The sequence below is a fragment of the Equus caballus genome, chromosome 26, assembly GCF_041296265.1.
Source record: "Equus caballus isolate H_3958 breed thoroughbred chromosome 26, TB-T2T, whole genome shotgun sequence".
In the NCBI taxonomy this organism is placed as follows: domain Eukaryota; kingdom Metazoa; phylum Chordata; class Mammalia; order Perissodactyla; family Equidae; genus Equus; species Equus caballus.
In genome coordinates, this window is record NC_091709.1 from 45,322,749 (window position 1) to 45,346,876 (window position 24,128).

Here is a 24,128-nt window from a genome sequence, read left to right on the forward strand (position 1 = left end):
GCCCCTCGCTCGTTTTTCTTATGGAAGCCTCCAGATCCCAGCCATCCTATAAAGACAGCCCAAGCCCGGCCTGCCCACCTCCCCCAGCTCAGCCCTGCACAGCACAGCACCTCTCCTCGTGCCCAGCCAGGCAGCCACTTGCTTTGTGTGCTGGATCGTAAGTTCTGCCAGGCAGGGTCCAAGTCTTACCTTTCTTTTACACCCCCCCCCACCCCTCTGCAGCCTGAGACACGGCTGGAACCCCGGCAGAGTTCCTTCTGCCTTTCCCAGTGGCTTCTCTCAAGCACTCCTCTGCCTCCTGGACTGCCCCCCACCGCATCATCCCGTTTCTCTGAACAATTATGTGTGGACTTTGCTTCACACAGCTAAACGTGGTCCTTGGGAAAACAGTAACAAATCTTTAGAAAAGAAATTGGAAAGAGAAGAGCCAGAATGTCTGGTTGCTACAAATGGTCTTTTGGTTTGGAACCACCTGGGGCTTAGCATGAGGGAGGCGGCCTGGGGGAAGCAAAGGGAAGCTAAGGAAGCATTGCCCTTCCAAGGCCCCACACCTACTTAATCTGGAGTGATTTTCCCTGAAGAGGACCCCCAAATGTGTGAGCCCCAGGGCCAGAAGACCTGGAGGTGACTGCTGATGGTGCTTCCAGCCCTTCCTCTGTTTTCTGGAGATAGCCAGGAAAAGAGAAAAAGGAAGGGTGCAGATCATGGGGTGCAGGCAGAGAAGACCAGATGGGCCTCACGTGCCTTGTGGCTTGTACCACACGGACAGCACACACCCAGGTCCTCCCGGTTCCAAAACCCCTGCTGCCTCCCCTCCTTGATGGGAACCAGATGAAAGCTTCAGACCAGGGTGGGGACTAGGGTGAGGCGAGGGAGACCAGGGCCGCTTCATGGCCCCCTGGACCAGCAGTCCCACAGGGCCGCGGCTCAGGAGGGCCCCCACTTGGTTTACTGTTCTGCTCTCCCTGTCTTAAAATTCTTGGTAACACTGGACCCCGCACATTGGGTAGCGGCCGATCACGGAGTTTGTGGCGCCCCCTCTAACTTCGGGTCCCAGTCCGTGCTCACTGGCCTCCCCTCGGCCAGGCCCTGCTGCAACCTTCTCTCTGGAGAGCGCCGTTCTGCAGGGCCCCGCAGATACTGTTGTGGCATCACCGCGTTCGTGCAGCCCTGAAGACTTATGAGGAATGTCATTCCGGGCTGTTCACGACTGGACCTACCCAGGCTCCTCCAGGCACACGTTCCTGTCCTGGGTCTGCCTCTTCCCGGGGCAGCGTGGGAGCCGCCAGGGGGGCCCTTCTCCAAGCTATGTATGGACTCCAGACGGCGGAGCGAATGTTCCTGCAACAATGAATGGCCAGTAGGACGACCCTTGACGTTCGGAGGGCAAGGCCACCGGCGGGACCTGGGGGCGCACTGCAACAGTCGTTGATCGTTCACCTTGGAATGCAGACGACACTTGCCGCGTACCCCTAGGGAGGCCGCTTCACCTGCAGAGAGGGCCTGCGTGGGTCACCCGGGGGACAGGTGTATTGAAGGCAGAGCGCGGACCAGTGGCGAGCCTGCAGCAGTGGCCGGAGCCCGCACCCCGGGGACACATGACGCCAGGGGTCTGGCCGGTCGTCGGCAGACCGCGGGCGCCGAGCACCCCACCGCCGCGGTTTGGGGCCCAAATGCCCACCCGCCGAGCCGCCCGGGCCGCGCCCACCGGGACAAGCCAGGGCTGCCGCGGGCCTGCACACACAGGGGGCGCCGCGCAGGAGAGGGAGATTCGGCGCCGGACGCCCGTGCGGCCCGGCCTCCGAGGGCCTCCGAAGGCGCCGGGGTCCGCCGGGGCCCACCTGCCGCCGGGGGCGCGGAGAGCGGCCGGCGCCTCCTCCGCGATAGTACCGCCCACCCGCTCCGCCGCAGCGCAGCGCGTGGCTCGGCCCACCCGAGCCGCTTCAGGCTCGCTGGGCAGCGGAGCTGAGCGAGGGGGCGTGGCGCGCGCCCAGGTCACGCCCTCATCTGCATAGTCATGAGGAGGGAGCCCTGCCTGCGGGGGGCGGGGTCTGGCTCGGGCGCGAGGCGGGGGCGGGGCCGGCCGCCGCCCGCCACCGCCTCGCTCTCCGCCCCCGGCGCGCGGGCCCCGCCCCACGCCGCCGCGGCGCAGGGACGGGGCGGGGCCCGGGCCCGGCAGGCCCCGCCCCCTATGTGAATATTGATGCGGCGCGCGTCGGCGTCGCCCTCCTCCCATTGAGCGAGGCTGTGTCGCGTGGCCCAGCGTCGGCGTGACGGTTGGACGCGGGCGCGGCACTGCGGGTCCCGATTGCTGCAGCCGCTTGTCAGTGTGATGAAGATTGGCACCCAGGTAAGCTGTCACTCAACCGCTCCGCCGCCGCCGCCGCTCCGCCGCCCCGTCCCTATCAATCACGCCGGCCCGCAGGCGCCGCGGCCGCCGCCCCGCCACCGCCGCCTGGGTCTCCGCGGGCCGCCGCCGCCCGGGAGGGCCGCGCCGGACCCGCCGCCCGAGGCAGGGGGCGGGGAGGGGGCGCGGGTGGGGGAGGGGAGCCGAGGCCGCGGGGAGGGGCACTGTCCGCCGGGCCGGCGCGGGGGCGCGCCCCGCTTGTTTTTCCGTGTGGGTTGAGGGACGCGGAAATTTCTGGAAGGCGCGGCCGCCGCCGCCGCCGCCGCGCGGGGCCCGCTGCTGAGGCGCGCGCTCCTAACCGTCCCTTTCGGAGCGCGGCGCGCGCCCCTTGCGCGGGCGGGGGCGGGGCGGGGGTTGGGGCGCGGGGGCGCGCGGCGGGGGCGGGACCGGGCTGAGAGGCGCGGGGGCGGGGCCGGGCTGAGGGCCGCGGGGGCGCGCGGGCGGGGGCGGGGCCGGCGTCCAGGGCAGGGGGCGGGGCCGGAGCTGGCGTCAGGGGCAGGGGGCGGGGGCGGGCGGACGCGGGGCGGGCGGGGGCGCACGGAGGCGGGGTCGGCGTCAGGGGCACGCGGTCGCGGGGCCGGGGGCGAGCGGGCCCGGTGGTTGGAGCGGCGGCTGCCCGGGGCGCTCGGCTGGTCCTGGGGCGGCGGGCGGGGAGATGGCGGGCGGGCGGCCTGCAGGAGGGGGCGCGCCTGGCCGATGCCCCGCGCCCCTCGGGCTGCGAGGGCCCCGGCCGGCCCCGCTGCGGGTGGGGCGGGGCGTCCTGGGGGCCCGAGGTGCGTGCAGACGGGCTGTGCTGCCCTCCTCCGCGGGCCGGGGTCGTCTTCCCGGAGGGCGTTAGGACCGGATCGCTGTAATAAACGGCGGCCGTGGGGTGGGCGCGTGGGTGTGGGCTCGGGCGGCCGCTCGCCGCGTTTCACGTTCCTGTAGACAGAAGTCGTGAGTCACTTCCGAACAATTCGGAAACGTCGGGTCCGCTGTATCTCATCCTGGAGGCTGCTGAAATGCCCTGTTTGGTTCGTGGCGCCGCTAGGCTCTCTCGCGCAGTGTTTGGCTCCCAAATACGTCTTGGGATGTGTTGCTGGAGTCGCGTCCGTGGAGGTGAGGGCGCAAGTCAGATACTTTGGGGGGCGGCACCCGGCCTGAGCACATGGGCACTGGGTAAATGGATCGAGCCTTGCAGCCGCCCGGGATGTGCTTGACTTGTGTAAGGGGGTTGTAACTTAATTGAGATTGCAGGAATTCGATTTCTACGAAAGCCACTGTTTTGTCCTGAGGAAATGAGGACTTGCCACTTCAGGGTGAAGGAAGCCCTCAGCTTTAGTTGGGTGTAACTTTACGATTTTTCCTGACGTATTGAACAAGAAAATATTTTATATGTTTGTGTAATACATGATATTTTAATAAGTTGCGTTATGTTTTCTATAATCTAAATATTGTAAGGGAGAATAGAGGCGAAATGTAAAAGTGTCTGCTGTGCAGTTATTGGGGAGGCACTCAAGTCCGCGTGGAGGAACGATGACGTGGAAGCCGGCAGACTGACTCGCATCAGCCTTTCATCACTTTTTCCTTGATTTACTGAGCGCGGAGAATGATGTGTGCATAGTCTGGTTACAGTATGATTGCCTCTGCCATGCCCCAGCGTGTCATATTGACTGACACCGTGCTTTCCCACCAGCAGTGGAAGGACCCTTCCTACCTGAGAGGTTTAAAAATGGGAGTTAGTAAACGTGGTGGGGGACATAGGACTTGAAAGAGTGACACTCTAGGCTTGTGATGGAAGTGTCAACAAGTTGCATGGCTAATGATCCTGGACGCAAACGTTTCGTGGGACTCCTGTCCCTGTTTACTGTACTTACATTTCCGTGTCAACGTAGCAAAGCTTTAGAAGAGCGCTGCATGTGAGTAGCAGAAATGGAAAGGTACTGCGGGTGCCTGGTCACATTCCAGCTACAACTTTCACTTTTGTTGCGAGTTGTTAAACTGTTTGAAACTGTCGAGGAGAACCCTGACACAGTGATGCAGAGCCTGTGACCCAGGGGGCCTTTGCTGTGCTCCGCCCGGCCTCCTATGGAAAGGGTTTAGATGAAATGACTAGGATCAGGAAGGGAAGCCATTCTATTGAAATAGTTAGCAGAATACTGACAAACTGGTGATAAAGTGCCCTCCGTGCCCTTTCTTAGCTCACTCAGTAACACATGGAGCACCTGCTCTGCTAATTCCCTCTGGGGCAGCGACGAGCCTGCCTGCCTGTGAGACTTCTGTAGCAGCTTTAACGCTTTGTGAAAATATCTGTGGTTTCTGTTGGTGAAAAAGTCCCAGGTACTACTAAGGCTCCAGGATTTAATGTCTCCCTTCCTAATTGGATGAGTGCTAAATTTCAGCCAGAGGTTATTGCAAATGAAGATGTGGGTCTTTCTGACTCAGCTTCGCAGAGAGCAAGTTAAGAACCTCTGCACTGGAAGTCGGTTTACTCTCAGCAGGTCCATTAGTAGGAATATGTAGGTGCCCTTTGTCTCGTTCCTCAAATGATGGTCGTGATGGCAAAGGTGATGGGGAAATAGGAGCAGTGCAGCTGAGGGAACTCGAAGCTGAGCAGTTGGAGTCCCGGAGGAATAAACGTTCAGGGGCCACGGGGCGTGGTCATTTGGTGGAAAGGCCTGGCTGCAAAGGCTGTCAGTTGAGGCCTCACCTGCCACACTGGACTGCCCACCACGGTGTGCATGGAGTAGCTCGCCTGCAGCCCACTCTTGGCCAACAGCCGCCGGTTTCAGTGTGTCGGCGCCTCCCCAGTCTGGTCAGTGTTTCTGGGGAGCTGGCTCACAGCGCCGCATGCTGTCGCAGCAGTGTCCTGTCTGACGAGGTTTGAACTGCAGTTGCTCGGAAGTGCTGTGGTTCTGAGGACGTGCCTCGGGGGTCCTGGGGAGGGGACAGAGTAGCTTCTTAAGGCTATCTGGGATTCTTTGGGGAAAAGGTTTTACAATTTCAGAATCTTGAAAACTACTGATCTACCAGGTTGAGAGACTGAAAGTCTGTGAGTTAGTAAAAACTTGGGGTTCATTTTATTGTCTCGGGTCTTTCTTTAAATGATAGAATGTGATCATCCCAACAGGTCCAGCCACCAGGCCCTGCCTTCTTCCCCTGGGGTAAGCCGCTCAGCGTGGATTGATGGTGCTCCTGTCTGGGGGAGATGATTTCTGCTCAGGGTGATCCCATCACCCGAAAGGCATGTGTCATTTGGCGCAGCCTCTGGCTGAGTAAAGCCATGTGCGGGTACCGCTGCAGGGCACGATTGTTGGAAATGCTGCTTTTGTCATTTGCCCTCTGTGACTGATGCTTACGGGACAATTGTCTGTTTTAGTCGGGTCTCAGGGTGGCAGGGAGCAGGCTGACTTCAAGTCCGGGTGTGTACGGTCGCACTGGAATAAGGAAAATAGGAATCTGCTGGGATCCCGGGATCTGCCGGAGTGCTGGGCCCTGGCGCTCAGCTCCACTGCTGCTCTCCAGGGTCTGCTCGTTCGCACACTGTTGGTGGCGTCTCCTCCCCACGGCTTGGGCCCTGCTCTGCCCACCTCGTCCTCTTCCTCTTTCCCAGCGCAGACCCCAGAGAGAGTGACGGAGCTCTTGCCCACACCCCACTTCCCAGGTGCTGGTCAGGGGCTGCCTGGTCCCCAAGCTGTCCCCAGGGAGGGGTGGGCTCCTCCCATCTGCACCCCCGTCCCCTTTCCGCAAGGTCTACAGTGGGGTTGGCTCACTCAGAGGGGACTGTGGATTGGTAGGGACTGTGAGTGCAGTTTCCAGAACAGTCTGATCAGACTTTTGCAGAAATGATGCCTTAACAAGAGCTTAGTAAGCTCTCAATATATGTTGTCATATGTTGTCTGATACATTTCATCAAGGTTTGTATTTTTTTGCATTAAAAAAATTAGGAATTTAACTCTGCATTCTTCTGAATTCAGTTGTGTGTTTGTGCATACTTTTTTTGACATTTATTTCAGCAGCAAATACCCCTGTGATCCTGTAGGGCATGGGTTCTCAACTGTGGCACTGTTGACATTTGGGGCCAGACACTTCCGTGTTGTGGAGGCTGTCCTGTGCATTGTAGGACTGTAGCAACATTTCTGGTCCCTACCCACTAGATGCCAGTGGGACCCCCTCCCCCAGTTGTGACAACCAAAAATGTCTTCAGATAGTGCCACACGTCCCCTAGGGGACAGAAATCAGCCCTGGTTGAGAACGACTGATCCTAGTATAACATTTCCCAGAATGTATCGTGTGGAACCCGAGTTTAATGGGACACGCATACATTTTTACATATCAATCAGTTAAGCTATTTTGTGTTGCATTTTTAGTCAGCATTATCATGTGTGTTTTCATGTATTTACATAATCCACACATTTCTCATTTTAAAAATTTATCTAAGATCCTGTCACACAATTCTGGGATTCTATTTTTTTTCTATATTATTTTATGGTCATGCCTGATGTTTCAGAGCCTTTTGGGCATTTAGATTTTGATATTTTCTACGTTTATTATCCTCTGGCTACCAAGCTTGGTGCTAGTCAGATGACGGGGGACGTGGGTAGGAGGGGTGGCGCCGCTGGGCCCGTGTCTGTGGCGCTCTGTCCCTGAGCACACCGACAGTGCCCTGGGAGAAAGATTGTCTGCGTGAAAGGGCCCTCATCCCAAAGAGGTGGCATTTCTATTCTCCAAAAAGCATTCATTGACACTTAATAACAAATACATCAAGTTTTGAGTGCCAGTTTTTAATGATGCCAATGATAGTCACGGTCTTAACAAAGCTGCGCTGTGAATTTAAAATCTACCAGCTGTAATAGACCATCCAGCTCAGCATTTACTAAAACAGATTCTAAAACCATTAAAACACCTTTGTTATTAGAACTTTGCTGTGTCTTTAGTGGATGTATGCGGACTTTTGGCTTAGAAAAACTTTATTTGGACAGATTTTGTTTTAACAGGATTTAATGCCTATGATTTTTTTTGAATATTAACTTCAAGTTGTACCTCTCCAAACCCTGTTTGAAAACTAAAGTGACTTCTTGAGAGATGTTTTCCTCAGAACAAGTTATTGCTGGAACTTCTGCCTGGGCCGGGGGCTGTGAAGCCAGGACGGAAGCCGGTGGGCAGGCAGCTCACGTGTCTGAGCGGTAGTCACCTAAAACGTCCTGCACACCGAGTGAGACCTCACTGAGCTGTGGTGACGCACAGGTAGTGTCCTGAAAGGCGTCTCGGAAAAGATCTCCTTTTTCTGAATATAAAATTTTGACAGTTGCCTTGGATTCCTCGACAGCTTTTCTAGCTTTATTAATGAACAGGTTTAGTGTGGCAAAGGATCATCAGTTAAATGTTTTTGGGAAAGATTAGTAACCAAAAAAAATCTGCAGATAGAGTTTGGAAGTGTCTCTTGACTCTTGCTGTTATTTCCATCTTGTTTCTGGCTTTATAACCACCTCTCTTACAGACACTAACACTGAAATTACCCTAGAATTTCCTGTGTTTTTCTGTTAGTGGAATTGGTCATGTTCATTAGTTAAAGCAGCTTTGAGAGCAGCTGGGAGGCTGACCTGCTGGGAAAGTAAACCCTTTGCTGGGATGGCAGCAGGCCAGTTTGCAGATTAAATGAAAAATGCAATAACAAGTGTTGGAGAGGATGTGGGGAAAAGGGCACTCTCACACACTTCTGGTGGGAGTACAGACTGGTGCAGCAACTATGGAAAACAGCATGGAGATTCCTCAGAAAGCTAAAAATAGAAATACCACGTGATCCAGCTATTCCACTGCTGGGTATTTATCCAAAGAACTTGAAATTGAGAATTCAAAGAGATTTATGTACTCCTATGTTCGTTGCAGCATTATTCGCAATAGCCAAGATGTAGAAGGAACCCAAGTGCCCATCAATGGATGAATGGATAAAGATGTGGTGTGTATATACAATGGAATACTACTCAGCCATAAAAAAAAAATGCCATCTGTTCATCTGCAACAATATGGATAGACTTTGAGGGTATTATGCTAAGCAAAATAAGTCAGAGAAAGACAAATGCTGGATGATTTCATTCACATGTGGAAGATAAACATATGGATGAGGAGAGCAGGTTAGTGGTCACCAGAGGGGAAGTGGGTGGAGAGGAGGTGAAAGGGGTGAAGGGGCACATATGTAGGTGAGAGATCAAGACTAGACTATTGGGAAGGCAGCTGCAGTGGCCTGGTGGTTAAGTTCAGCACACGCTACTTTAGTGGCCTGGGTTCAGTTCCAGACCTATACCACTCATCTGTCAGTGGCCACGCTGTGGTGGCGGCTCACATACAAAAAGAGGAAGATTGGAAGTGGATGTTAGCTCAGGGCGATGTCAGCAAAAAAAGCCCCCAAAAACTAGACTATTGGGGAACACAATGCAGCCTATAAAGAAACTGATACATAATAACGTACACCTGAAATTTATACAGCATTATAAACCAATATGACCTCAATAAAATAATTAAGTAAAAAAAAAAAATCCAAAAGACTTGATGTCACCAAACTGAGAGAGCAAATTTTGGACGGGTTAAAAGGAGTATATAGTTTGTATTTTTAAAGGATAAGATGTCTCTTTGGACAGCTGTACTTTAGGCCAGGGGTTGGCAGAGTACCCATCGGTGGGCCAACTCCCGCTGTGACCTAGGGCCATACATTCTGCATTTTAAAGGATCATAAAAAAAGAATATGCAGTAGAGACAGTTTGTGGCCTGCAAAGCCTAAAATATTTATATCTGGCCCTTTAGAGAAAAAGTGTGCTGACCCCCACTCAGTTCTCAGTTCTCAGTCCTTCTGGATGTAAATAGAATCAAATAGCAGAACTCTGTTGAAGAAATGTGAATGATAAAGGGGAAAGGTAGGACATTGTCCCTCGGTGGACTGTATGGACTTCTACGACCTGTATGTGATGTCGTCGCCGTAAAAACAGCCTGTGCAAATAGCTCTTACCTCGTAATTAGAATCATAAAGACAGACATGTGAATAGGGGCTGGAAGCTGAATCTGGAATGTCCGCTTTGGTGGCTAGTTGCCGTCCCCTTGTGGGGCTGTTGTTTTTCTCTTTTGTTGGCGTCTGAGGCTGGGAAACCCTGCTTTGTTGATGAAGTCGGGATATAGGGTCGAATTCTTTCCTCCGGGTGTCACCGCCTCACCCAGAAGCAGTTGTTCTGAGACCCCAGATGCCACCAGGAAAGCATGAGGGCTCCTTCCTGGGGGGCCTCTCCTGTGGCCTGCGCCTCCTGCCTCAGCCGGCCGAGCTGGCCAGTGCCCGCGGGAGGGCCCCTATAGGGCTGGTAAGGGCCGCCTTCACTGGTCTTTGGCTTCTCAGGGCTTCTTTTTTCTTTCTAGAATCCCTCCCACCCTTTTTTTCTGTCTTCAAGTCTTTCTCAGCATTTCTTCTGTAAAGGGAATTTAAAAAGGAGACTGAATCGTCGTACTTCGGTGACATTTATTTTCTTGTGGACCTTTTGACTTGTCAAGACAATGTTTAGTTAACTTGCCTGAGAATGTACTTTACCTATTGTTTATCTAGATGTTTGTTTTTCTGTTTCAACTTTAATGGCAGTCAAGTCTATCCTACGCATATATCCTGTAACTATTTTAAACTTTAAAGGTCTCTCCATTTTTATGTATGTTATTTTTCCTTGTTTTAAAAAAATTCTTCTGTGAATCATGTTCCAAGTGGAGAACTCAGTTATTGACTTTGCATGGAGTGGAATACATGCTATGGAATCTTCCCAGTATATCTGCCTTCAAAGCTTAAAAGAACGTTTTTCTAATGTAGTTTTCTTGTACAATAAATAATACTGAAAGTCACGATTATAATGGGAACAAAACATTTAAATATTTTCTGTTTTTAGTATTCCTGATAGGGTATCATTAAAATTATCTGAATTCTTGTCTAGACTAATCAAAATAAAGATGTTCAAAAGTATTGACTGTAAGATGCTGTGCCAAGTTTGATGTGATCCCCTATGAAAGGTGGCAGTGTAGTGCTGTGTTGACGAGTATGTGGGGTATTAAATGTGTGTGTGTGTGCTTGTGTGTGTATGGTAGTATATGGGTTATATGGCATTAATTGTGAATGAGCATTACAGCTAAGTAAACCCCACAGATAACAAAGTTGAACCTTTAAATGCCCGGAAATTCATTTTAAGGGTTTGAAAAAATGCTCTAAAACAGTCCTAGATGTGTTTGCCATCCCAGTTTGTTGTATGCTCACTACCAGCACTGAGCGTGTAAAGATGAATAAGTCGCAGTTCCTGCCACTAAACAGCACAGATTCAAGTATGGAAGTGTATGAGCGTAAGTGTACATCTCGTGGACGGAACGGCGACTGTCACAGAAATGGATTGGGACATAGGTGTCAGTGTTGACTTCAGGTCATGTGAGAGTAACCAGGAGAAGACTGAAGATGGGATCTGTACCTCCCAGAGGGCCAGAGGGGAAAATGGAGCAAAGGAAACTGTATCATTTCAACATAAGGGAGTTAAGGAGAAAGAAGAAGGCAGAGATGCCTGCTTGTGTATTAAAAAACAAGCAACTAATGTGAGATGGCATGAACAACCCCAAATATGTCCGAAACCACAATGAATGTGAAGGGGTTAAATCTCCCAGGTGATAAAAACTCAAGATTTAGTAGAAAAATGAAATTGAACTAAATGGAGTATATAAGTGACACATCTAAAACTGACACAAGAAGGTGCTGGAGACCAAAAACTCTATCAGTCCTAAAAGAAGAAAGCAGGTTGAGCAATACTGGTATCAGACAAAACGAAACTCATAGTGAAAAGCACTGGAGGAATTCTTCATACCACTCAAAGGTATAGTTAATAATCATAAACTAACAAGGAAATGTAGAAATATATAACATAGGTTGCTTGAAATAGGAGAAGTTGCCAGTTCTACACTTGGAGGGGGAGATCCTAGTGTGACTCAGCCAGCCGCAAACCACGTGGGCTGAAAAGAAGAAAGGAGGTGGAGCAGGAGCTCTCAGCCTGGCCCTGTGGACAGCTGGCGCCAGATCATTCTATGCTGGGGACCGTCCACACTCTCTGGGATATTTGGCAGCATCCCTGGCCTCTCCCCACCAGATGCCAGTAGCTACCCTTCTCCCTCATTGTGATAACCAGAAATGTTTGCAGACATTGCTGAATGTCTCCACTTGAGAACCACTGATATAAAAGATTTAAATAATATGGCTAAACGGATATGTGTAGAAATTTGTGCCCAACAAACATAAAGTATAGATTCTCTTCAGTTACGTGGAACATTTAACAAAAACTAGCCATGTACTAGGCTGCAAAGAAAAATCCCAAGTTTCAAAAAGTAAATCCTATAGACCAGGTTCTCAGACCACAGTGCAACCTAGTTAGAAACCAAGAGTGAAAGGATAGCTAAAAATTTCTGCCTGAAAATGGTAAGACCCCTTCTTTATAATCTCTTGGGTTAAAGAAGAGATCAAAAACTGTTTTCAGAGTCTGTGTAAATGAATGACAGAGGGCTCTATACCACAGAATGGAGCAAAAACAGTTCACAGGAGAAAGTGTATAGCTTTAAATTCATGCATTAGAGAACGAGAAAAATAAATGAATTTGGCTTTCAAAGCAAGAAACTAGGAAAATAAAATTAACAAAGAAAATAGAGGCAAATTTTGTAAAGCTGATTAAGAAGAAATGAGAACACAATTATTTACAAAAGGGACCTAACTACAGATATGAAGATTTTAAAGTGAGAACACGCCATGTACAATTTGGTGGTAATACATTTGAAGAGCTGCAGATGGTGTGAAGACATAAATGACCCAAACCGACTTGGAGGTAGAAAAGCTGTACAGAGCAGCAACTTTAGGTGGAATTGAGAAGGTGGTCAGAGTTCTCTCTTTAAAAAGGCACAGGTATGGATAAGTGAGTTAGACCAGACTTTCACGGGACAGGTTGTTACTGTATTGTATAAATTGTAGGAACCATTCACTAAACAAAAAATTAATGAGTGCCTGCTGTATACCAAACCTTGTGATAGTGGCTGAGGACATAATGGTGACCAGGAACAGATAGGGTTCCTGCCTGCCAGGAAGTAGTAGAGATGACAGGCTAATCAAAGACCCATCCTAATAGTGTAAAATCCCAGCCATAGTAAGGAATGTAAAGAAGGCGTGTTTTGCTCTGAGATGTGGGGCAGAGGTCAGGACAGCTCTCCTAAGATGGGGTGATGGATGTGAATGGGAGTGAGCAAGGGGACGAGGAGAGAAGACCATTCCAGATAGGGGTGGGGACTGTGTGTTCTGAGGCTTAGTGGGAGGGAGAGCATGGAGCTGTGGAGAACTTGGAAGGGCCCGGTGTGACTGCAGTGCAGAGAGCAGGGGTGATGTGGGGGGAGGGTGGGAGGAGGACAGGTGAGAGCCCAGTGATGCTGGACAGTCATTGACTGTGTTGAGATTTATGATCTGTATCTTGTAGGCGGCTGGAATCCCCTGAGGGGTTTTAAACAGTTTGTCATGATCAGATGTAGGTTTCCAGAAGACCCCTTTAAAGACTTGGAGACATGCCCACGTCCACAGTAGGGGACTGGTTAAATAAACTCTGGTGAGTCTATGCCGTGGAGGACTCTGCAGCTTTAAACAGGAGTGAAGGTGATGCTAACCTGCTGGGAAGCATCTTTAGGATACAGGAAGTGAAAAACGTGAGGCTGGAACTGTGAGTAGAGTATGGAGTTTTATCCAAGAAAGGTGAAAGAATATTTGCTTGTGATAAAAAAAGGAAGGTTAAACCCTAGACTGGTTAAAATGAGGTTCCTTATTGGGGAGGGAGGGAGTGGGATCTAAGTTGGGTTTCTGAACATATCATCTATAGCTTTGATTCCTGGAGCCATGTGAATGTTTTATGTAGTTTTAAAATAAAATTAAATCAAAATGGGGGAAAATAGGATCTAAAAATTAAAAAGGAAAATGAATCAAAAGAACCTAATTAGGAATTGAGTTGATGGCTTGACTACACAGAGAAGAATTATACTCAAGTGACTTCAAAACAAATTGGATTGTACGTCCTCATGGGATAAATCCTAAAGACAAAGGAGCTGCAAAGAAATCTTAAGGGCTGGCCCGGTGGAGGAGTGGTTGACTTCACAGGCTCTGCTTCAGCTGCCCTGGGTTCATGGGTTCAGATCCTGGGCATGGACCTACACGCTGCTCATCAAGCCACGCTGTGGCAGTATCCCACAAACAAAGTAGAGGAAGATTGACTCAGATGTTAGCTTAGTGGCAATCTTCCTCAAGAAAAAAGAAGAAGATTGGCAACAGATGTTAGCTCAGGGCCAGTCTTCCTCACCATAAAAAACACAAAAAACAAAAAGCAAAAATATCTTAAATGGTTTCTAGTACAGTCATGTGCTGCATTAACAATGTTTTAGTCAACCACAGACTGCGTGTACAATCGTGGTCCCATAAGGTTACTACCGTATAGCCTAGGTGTATAGTAGGCTATACCATCTAGGTTTGTATAAGTACACTCTGTGATGTTCACACAATGACAAAATTGCCTAACAGATGCATTTCTCAGAACATAGCCCTATCGTTAAGCAACACGTGACTATATTGATATTGTTAGTAATAGTATTTGTATTGTTATTTTGAAACTAGATTTTCAGGGTAAGAGAAAAGCTATACAAATACGAAATCAAAGCAGTTAAGTAAGTACCCTCTAATCCCAAATTTGAATTGGAGATATCAGTGTTAACTTGTTAAAAATTTTTAATGAGAAACTATTTCCTATCTCTGTCCATTGAAAAGGCCTAGAAACAGAGACCGACTAGTAGCAGTGGGTACACATGTGGGATCTACGTATCATTTCCCGCTCTACGGAGAGCCCCTTGGATGAAGGGCAGAAAATGAGCAAGATGAGCCTGGAGTATCTTATTTTACCCAAAAGCAAGAAAGCTATCAAGAATTACTAGGGTTTGTTAAAGGCTCTAGGAGGTAACTGAAGGGGCTTGCATCGGCCAAAGATGGGGTAGTTTGGAACATCAAAAAATATATATATATATATATGTATATATATATGTATATATATAACTATTTATTTAAAAAATGTCCACACCCCTGAGATCATAATGTACTAAAAACAGCCTCCTGGTCACTATTGGAGAATGCTAGGAAACCAGCACTTTCTTCTGGAAATTGATAACCAGAGGGAAGAAGCAAGCCTTGAGAAAACCCATCATTGGGGCTGCAGGGTGGAGAATGGATTTAGGGTGGGATGGGCGTTGGGAAGAGTGGCCAGGGAGAAAGGTCTGGGATGGAGACGAGATGGGAGCACTTCACCCCCTCTTCAGCGAGATGATTGTTTCTCTAAACGTAGCCGTTGAATCAAAGCTGGCTGACTCTTCTCCAAGGTGGAATTCCAGAAAGGAATCTTTGCAGTTGCAACTGGGGTGTTTGTTGCCCACCATTTTAACCCTCGTCTGCTCAGGGGTAGCATCAAGTCTCCTTCCTACACTGTCAGTATGCGTTTGCTACGTCGTGCGTTCCTCACACGCGTTGAGCGGGCATGAAGGAGGAGTCCCTTTCCTCTTCAGTAATCTGTGTTACAGTATTTTGGAGATGCCCAACTTCCAAACCTTGGCTGTTATCAGCAGATGCCACTTCTACCAGTAAGTATCAGGCCGTCATTTTCTTTAGACTCTGATGTTTGCAGAGCAGAGTTACATGTGGCTGTGGCTTTGAATGTTGCATCCTTGCCGTGATTGCAAGTCATTCTCGTTTACCAGGTGGATTGCCTTCTTCATCTATTCTCTTAAATAATGTTTCCCATTTTGAATGACACCATAATTCGTAGATTGAATTGGTGAAATTAACATTTGTAGGCACCAAAGTTGTACACATTGTCAAATACTGTGCTGATTTCCCTGTGTGTTCTACAGTTATCTTAGAAACATAGTTATTGTATTCTTAGAGATAATGTGTGGAAGAAATGGCAGGGCTTCGGATCCAGAGAGACTGACCTCATGAAGGTGTTTAACCTCCTCGTATCTCTTTCCTCATCGTAGTCTGAGGACAGTGTTACACAGCATCTGCTGGAGTGTTCTGGTTACCACTATTGTGAACCCAGATACACCGTTGCTGGTATGAAACATCCATTTCATTATGCTCACTGACCTGTGGGCCAGGAATTTGGAAGGGGTGTGGTGGAAATGGCCCGTCTCTCCATCTCTGCTCCATGACATTGGGTCCTCAGCCAGGCAGACCTGGAGGCGAGGGCAGCTTGATGACTGAGGGCCGGAGGCTTCTGGAGGCATTTTCTCAAATCCAGCGGTTGATGCTGGCTGAAGCTGGGACATGAGCTGGGGCTGTTGACCAGAGCACCTCCGTGTGACTCCCCATGTGACCTGGGCCTCCTCACAGCATGGAGGGGGCTTCCTGGTGTAGTCAGGCTTCTTACATGGGGACTCAGGGCCCCAGCAGTGAGTGTCCCAGAGAGCAAGGCAGAAGCTGTCTCACCTTTATGACCCAGCCCTGGAGTCTCACCCCGTCACTTCTGATGCATTTTCTTGGTTCCTGGTAAGTCCCTAGGTCAGTCCAGATTTAAGGGAAGGGGACAAAGATCCCACGTCTCAATGGAAGGAGTGTCAGAGAACAGGGATGTGTTGTAAAGTGCCTCATGTAGGCCTCAGCGTACTTAGTAGACACTCAGAAGGTATGTCTTGCCTCATTTTTCCTTGCCTACCTTCCCTCACTAAGCCCCGCTGGGATGGTGACTGTACGAAGTGAAGACTGAACCCTTAGAACAAATCCTCGGTGCATCTCTGCATTAGCGTGGGCTGTGTAAAGAGGACTGTGACACAGAGCCGTGCGACAGCATCCTTCCAAATCCCCAGGGCTTTAACCCTGCGAGTGCTGCTGCTTTCCCAGCCCAGCTCGCCCGTGTCAGTGTGCCCGGGTTAGACAGCGGCACACGACCAGACACTTGTGCAGCATGCTTGGAGAGCGGCGCCGGAGCCCCGGGTTCCCCAGCACTCTCAGTCTGTACAGGAGTCCGTTGAGTTCAGAGAGCTTTTGTACACACAGCAAAATTCCACAGCTTTGTGCACTTTTGGCACTTTTTCTTCAAGCCCTGCCAAGTCTAATGTCTTATTTCTTCTGTTCCACTGGCCTGTTGATCTGTTCTTGTGCTGTTACCCACTTTTTGTTGTTACTGTGGCCTTGTAGGATATTTTAAAATTTGGTATTTCTTAAATCTTCTAAGGGTACTTTAGCTGTTCATGGACCTTTATTCTTCCATGTAGTTTTTTTCTTTCTTTCTTTCTTTCTTTTTTGGTGAGGAAGATTGGCCCTGAGCTAACATCTGTTCCCAATCTTCCTTTTTTTGCTCGAGGAAGATTGTTGCTCAGCTAACCTCTGTGCCAATCCTCCTCTGTTTCTTTTTTTCGTCTGTGAGATGCCACCACAGCATGGCTTGTTGAGCAGTATGTAGGTCCACACCCGGGATCCGAACCTGTGAACCCTGGGCCACCAAACTGGAGCGTGTGAACCTAACCACTGTGCCACCAGGCTGGCCCCTCTTCCATGTACAGTTTAGAACAGCTTTTTTGAGTTTATCAAAAACAACATGAATCTTGATTGGGGTTGTATCTGCATGATTATAGACAATGACATATACCAAGAAAAACCTGTAGACTCTCCATAAACCGTTAGACCTAAGGGGGGCCCAGCAAAGTTGGTGGGTACAAGGGTAGTCTGCACACACTGGGGACACATCCAGCAGTCCATCAGCAAGTGTAATGACAATGAGATGCTTTTGACAGCAGCAAGAAAAACCAGAAAATGTTTATGAGTTAATCTAACCGTGAATACGGAGACCTTTGTAGAGAAGACAATTGCTCTTAATAAAGGATGTAGGAGAGGAGCCCAGGCTCTTGGATAGGGTGCCTGGGGCCTGTAGAGTGGTCCCTTCTCCAAAAATTCATCCGTAAATACTTTTTCAGCGTTGTTATAAAGTTGTTCCTCCACGCAGGGACCTTGTCTCCTTTTCTGCATCAGCTCTAGCATTTAGAGCAGCCTGGCACAGAGAAGACCTGCAGTAAATGTTTGTGGACTGGACAAATGGTGCAGCCAGATGCCCGGCGGATTGTGCGCCCTGCCTGTCCACTCGGCAGGCCACGTGAGCTGCTCCTGGGTTTTCCCATCACATTAATGGTTGATGCTGGGTGACTGTCATTGATTACACGTCCCCCTATGGATGACATGTAGGTCTGTTTCCATTTTTTATTAATGTGGATAAAAAACATTGTTTGCGTCTAGCTTTTCTTGCCATGAATTTTTAATGCCCTTTGAAGTGAGGCTTTTGAGCACAGAAGAGATTGAGATTATTATTTTTTTGATGAAGAAGATTGGCCCTGAGCTGACATCTGTGTCAATCTTCCTCTGTTTTGTATGTGGGACGCCACCACAGCATGGCTGATGAGCAGTGTGTAGGTCTGCGCCCAGGATCTGAACCCGTGAACCCTGGGCCACTGAAGTGCAGCACACAAACCCGACCACTACTTCACACTGTGCCACTGGGCTGGCCCCTACTTGAGATTGTTTTTAAATCAACATTCATTAAAGCTACAACGTTACAGGCCTGTTTTTTTCCTCTACAGTTTTCTGTGGAATTTACAAATTTTATTACTCTCTTTAAATTTAGTAAATTTTAACCTTCATCTTTAAGACAGCCTTTGATCAACTCAAGACGATCAGACTGAATATACCATGTTTGATGATCAGTCCTGTCTACCATCTAAATTCTCTTACACATTTTGAGCCACAGTTTTACGTTTGGTAGATTTAATTTTCTTTTTAAGCACCTTAAATATTTGACCAAACAAGAAAAACCTTCTCAAGGAGATCTAATAATTTAAAATTATACATACAGCAGTCTCCCCTTCTCCATGGGGAATATGTTCCAAGACCCCCAGTGTATGCCTGAAACCGTGGATAGTACAGAACTCTATGTGTACTGTGTTTTTTCCTACATGTACATACCTATGATAAAGTTTACTTTATAAATCAGGCACAGTAAGAGATTAACAACAATAGCTAATAATAAAATAGAACAATTATAACAATATATTGTAATAAAAGTTACCACAGACCTTAGCAACCTCAGCATATGATTTTTTTCTTTCCTTATTAAGTTCAGAATTTCACCTTTTCTCTTAAAGGAAGCAGTTTACAACTTCTCTTTGGCATATCCGAATTTCCAGCATGACTGCTCTTGCGCTTTGGGGCCGTTGTTAAGTAGAATAAGGGTGACTTGAACACAAGCGCTGTGATACCATGACAGTTGACCTGATAACCTAGACAGCTACTCAGTGACTAATGGGCAAGTAGCAGGTAGCATGTATGGTGTGGGTCCGCTAGACAAAGGGATGATTCATGGGACAGGGCGAGAAGGCGTGAGATTTCATCACGCTGCTCAGAAGGCATGCAGTTTAAAACTTAGGAATTGTTTATTTCTGGAATGTTCCATTTACTGTTTTCAGACTGCAGTTGACCATGTGTAACTGAAACCACAGAACGCAAAGCCACGGGTAAGGGGGGACCACTGTACAGTGAGTCTCAAGTTCTCAGATTTTCCAAACCTGTCTCAGGAAGTGAGCTCCATGGGATCAGGATCTCTTGTTTACTGCTGTAATCCAGGTACCTACAATAGTGCCTGGCAATCAATCAACGACTAAATGAAGAAATGTTTACAGTCTTCATCAAAATCTCTTACACGTTTTCACTAAAACAATCAAGTCTGAAATCAGTAACTCAATTATACATTTTAAATTGCGATGAAGGCCAAGTTTTCTTAAATACCACAAACACCTTAAATGTCAAACACATAGGTTATTCTGAAGCTAAATACAAAAATATTAAAATTTGCATCTTTCCCGGGGCTTAGAGATGCCACTAAAGCAATAATTAAGTCGTCTCGACACGTAGGGGTTCCCCTCGGGCCACATTGGCTGGAGAGTTGTGGCTGGGCTGAGAGGAGCGGAGGGCCACTGCCGTGGGGCCTTCCTCTGCCCTCCCACCACACACTGTGCCTTCCTTCCCAGTTTCTATGGACTTCCCAGCCAGTGGGGACCTCCCCAGCTTCATCCACCTGGTCTGAGCAGGAAGGATTCACCACCTGGATCCAACTGGGCAGTTTATAGCTGGCTCTTTTCTGGAAAACTTCCTTATTCTTCAGTCAGTCTGGACTAGGATGCTTTAAAATATTAAAATGCCAGCCTATTAGATTTGGCCCATATTTTTTATTTTGTCTGACTTTAAGGTCACAACACTAATGCTATATTCTTAGGTTGATTTTTAACATAATTTTTTTTTATGCTCACTGTACATAAGGTCAAATTGCTTTCCAAACCAGTTACATGGTTTATGAATTCTAGGATTCCTTCAGAGTTCCAGGTTTTACTTCATCTTTGCTAGCAAAGTGTAGTACTGTTGTCTTAAGTTTGATAATTGCTAGATGAAAAAGAATATATTATTTAAAAATTTGTATTTCTTTAATTACTAGTGAGTTTTTGTTTTGTTTTTGCTGAGGAAGATTCTCCCTGAGCTAACATCCATGCCCATCTTCCTCTACTTTTTAGCATGTGGGCTGCCAGCACAGCATGGCCTCTGACAGAGCGGTGTTGGTCTGTGCCTGGGAACCGAACCAGGGCTGCCAAAGTGGAGCGTGCTGAACTTAACCACTAGGCCACTGGGGCTGGCCACTAGTGAGTTTTAACATTTCTGTACAGGAAGGTTGGAAAGTTGTGTTTTCTTCATTTGTATTAGCCTGGCTGGAACTCTTGAATGGGTACCAAGGTGATAACTTCAGTAAATGATGTGTCCTTTTTTTACTGCATGAAACTTGTAGAAATAAAATGGACAAAAGCTGTGCCTAACCCTTAAATACCCTAGGATTCTAAGTCCATTGGGTTAGCACTTCTTCGACTTGGAGTTTAGAGCCCCACGTGATGCTAAGAAGTTAAGACACTGTTGTTTGAGTTTGAACATAATAGAAACATTTTTCTGTGTAATAGGGGAAAAATAGGGACTGATTGTTTCTAAATCTCGTTAGCCTTTGGTTTTTACACAGTGCCTAATAAAGCAGTTTTTGATAAACCAAGGGGGGCCTGCTGACTGTTCATTCTTGGGTCGGATGCTTTCAGTTACTGCTCACTTTCCCTTAGGCACTCAGATTATCTTGGGCCTGCACCTGAGCAGATGGACAGAGGCCTTGACGGGCAGGGAACACCTCCTGAGCCCCAGGAGTCATGCTGGGATGAGCCCTGTGAATGCTGCTGGGAGCTATTTGCCTGCTTGCTCGCGGGTACCGGTCGGTGTTATGACCCAAACATACTGGATCGTTTCGCTGGAGGGTGGAATCTGGACTCTCGGATTATGAGTAACCAGTTTGCAGATAGCCCCTCCAGGGTGCTGGTGCCCCTGCCTGTCTCTGCCTCCCTGTGAGCCTCCGGGCAGACGGCGCCATCTGCTGGCAGCTTCTCTCCGGCTCCTGGGGTTCCCGTGGGGATGCTGGTCCCCTTGCACTCTGCCCCCTGTTTTTACACCGCAGTACGTCTTAGTCATGTCAAGTTGCCCTCTTTTTTTCAGTTTCTTGCATGGTGTGCCGCTGCAGAGAGATCACATATTTTCAACGTTTTTGACACAAATTTCAAATTTTTCCTTTAGAACAGTTGGACCAAGTTGTATCAGATATTGAAGTATTAACCAGTTTTGGGAGAGAGAAGGACTGCAAAGCCATATGGTTTTCTTTCTTTTATTGAGGTCATATTGGCTTATAACATCGTGTAGTTTCAGGTGCACATTATTATATGTCAGTTTCTGTATAGACTATATCGCGCTCACCACCAGTAGTCTGGGTTTTATCTGTCACCTACGTACGTGCCTCTTTACCCCTTCCATCCTTCCCCCCACCCCCTCAGCCTCTGGTACCCACTGATCTGTTCTCCTTAGCCATATGTTTAGATAAAACATTTCTTTTAAACTAGTATCCTTTCATATTGTGAATATATTTTGTTTCCTATTAAGCACAAAATGGATAATTTTGCTGGAAATCTCAATATCGTTTTGGTCATCTGATCATATAAACTTTTTAGTTTGACTTTAGCTTGTCTTCCAGATAAATTGCCAAAAATGACTCCAGATCAGACAGACTGATGTTTTTAAGAAAGGACTTGCTTTACAAAAGAGAATGTTTCTTGTCGGGTGGGTGGTTAGATTTTTAATATAAATACAAGAAATATATAGGAAAGTGGATTTTAAGTTCTTTCCTGTGGTTTTGTTTTGTTGTAAAAGGTATCCAAAAAATTCGTGGCCAAGTAATAAGGTTTTTAAATTTTGTGTGTTATTTGAACACTAGCCTTTGGGAGGATTTCATAAACAACTTATGCTTTTTTTCCTTTTTGGTATGATTTTTCTGTGTGGTCTGAAATTTTTGTTTCTTTTTTTTTAATTGAATTCATAATAGTTTACATCAATGATATTTCAGTTGTACGTTATTTCTTGACTGTCACACATAAGTGCTCCCCTTCACCCCCTGTGCCCACCCCCACCCCCCTTCCCCTGGTAACCACTGAACTGTTTTCTTTGTCCACGTGTTTGTTCATATTCCACATATGAGTGAAATCACCTAGTGTTTGTCTTTCTCAGTCTGGCTTTTTCGCTTAGCATAATTCCCTGCAAGTCCATCCATGTTGTTGCAAATGGGATGATTTTGTCTTTTTTGTGGCTGAGTAGTATTCCATTGTATATACATATACCACATCTTCTTTATCCAGTCATTGGTCGATGGGCACTTGGGTTCCTTCCACATCTTGGCTATTGTGAATAGTGCTGCAGTGAACATAGGGGTGCATATGTTACTTTGGTTTGTTGATTTCAAGTTATTTGGGTAGATACCCAGTAGTGGGATAGCTGGGTCATATGGTAGTCCTATTTTTAGTTTTTTGAGGAATCTCCATACTGTTTTCCCTAGTTGCATTCCCACCAGCAGTGTATGAGGGTTCCCTTTTCCCCACACCCTCTCCAACGTTTGTTATTTTTAGTCTTAGTGATTACAGCCATTTTGACAGGCGTAAGGTAGTATCTTAATATAGTTTTGATTTGCATTTCCCTGAGAATTAGTGATGTTGAACATCTTTTCATGTGTTTATTGGCCATCTGTGTATCTTCTTTGGAAAATGTCTGTTCATATCCTCTGCTCATTTTTTGATCAGACTGTTTGTTTTTTTGTAGTTCAGTTGTGTGAGTTCCTTATATATTATGGAGATTAACTGCTTGTCAGATATATGATTTGCAAATATTTTCTCCCAATTGATGGGTTGTCTCTTTGTTTTGATTCTAGTTTCTTTTGCCTTGCAGAAACTCTTTAGTCTGATGAGGTCCCACTTGTTTATTTTTTCTTTTGTTTCCCTTGACTGAGAAGACATGGTATTCGAAAAGATCCTTTTAAGTTCGATGTCAAAGAGTATTACACCTTTATTGTCTTCTAGGAGTTTTATGGTTTCAGGACTTATCTTCAAGTCTTTGATCCATTTTGAGTTTATTTTTGTGTATGGCCTGAGATAATGGCCTAGTTTCATTCTTTTGCATGTGGCTGTCCAGTTTTCCCAACACCGTTTATTGAAGAGACTGTCTTTTCTCCATTGTATGTTCTCAGCTCCTTTGTCGAAGATTAGCTGTCCATAGATGTGCGGTTTTATTTCTGGGCTTTCAGTTCTGTTCCATTGATCTGTGTGCCTGTTTTTGTACCAGTACCATGCCGTTTTGGTCACTCTGGCTTTGTAGTACATTTTGAAGTCAGGGGTTGTGATGCCTCCAGCTTTGTTCCTCTTTCTCAGGATTGCTTTAGCAATTCAGGGTCTTTGGTTGCCCCATATGAATTTTAGGATTCTTTGCTCTATTTCTGTGAAGAGTGTCATTGGGATTCTGATTGGGATTGCATTCAATCTGTAGATTGCTTTGGGTAGTACGGCCATTTTAACTGTGTTTATTCTTCCAGTTCATGTGCATGGAATCTCTTTCCATCTCTTTATGTCATTATCAATTTCTTTCACTAATGTCTTATAGTTTTCATTGTATAAGTCCTTCACCTCCTTGGTTAAATTTATTCCTAGGTACTGTATTCTTTTAGTTGTGATCGTAAATGGAATTGTATTCTTGAGTTCTCTTTCTGTAAGTTTGTTAGTAGAGTATAGAGAAGCAACTGATTTTTGTAAGTTGATTTTGTACCCTGCAACTTTACTGTAGTTGTTAATTATTTCTAATAGTTTTCCCATGGATTCTTTGGGGTTTTCTATGTATAAGATCATACCATCTGCAAACAGCAAGAGTTTCACTTCTTCACTCCCTATTTGTATTCCTTTTATTCCTTTCTCTTGCCTAATTGCTCTGGCCAAAACCTCCAGTACTATGTTGAATAACAGTGGTGAGAGTGGGCACCCTTGTCTTGTTCCTGTTCTCAGAGGGATGGCTTTCAGTTTTTTACCATTGAGTATGATGTTGGCTGTGGGTTTGTCCTATATGGCCTTTATTATGTTGAGGTAATTTCCTTCTATCCCCGTCTTGTTAAGAATTTTTCTCATAAATGGCTGTTGGATCTGTCAGATGCTTTCTCTGCATCTATTGAGATGATCATGTGGTTTTTATTCCTCAATT

The 24,128-nt window shown here is 47.3% G+C and overlaps 1 protein-coding gene across 8 annotated transcripts in view; it reads left to right on the forward strand.

Annotated features, from left to right (window-relative positions):
- The first annotated feature begins 2,135 nt into the window (after positions 1-2,135).
- Positions 2,136-24,128, forward strand: part of PKNOX1 (PBX/knotted 1 homeobox 1) — a 60,724-nt gene continuing 38,731 nt past the window's right edge. For 2 of the 8 annotated variants that reach the window (XM_023630240.2, XM_070252129.1), the window contains exon 1: positions 2,221-2,350. The gene's annotated coding sequence lies outside the window, so the exon portion shown is untranslated. Of the gene's footprint in view, positions 2,351-3,124; positions 3,506-5,305; positions 7,634-24,128 lie in introns of those variants that run through there. The other 6 variants (XM_023630238.2, XM_023630241.2, XM_070252132.1 and 3 more) reach the window with 6 other exon arrangements.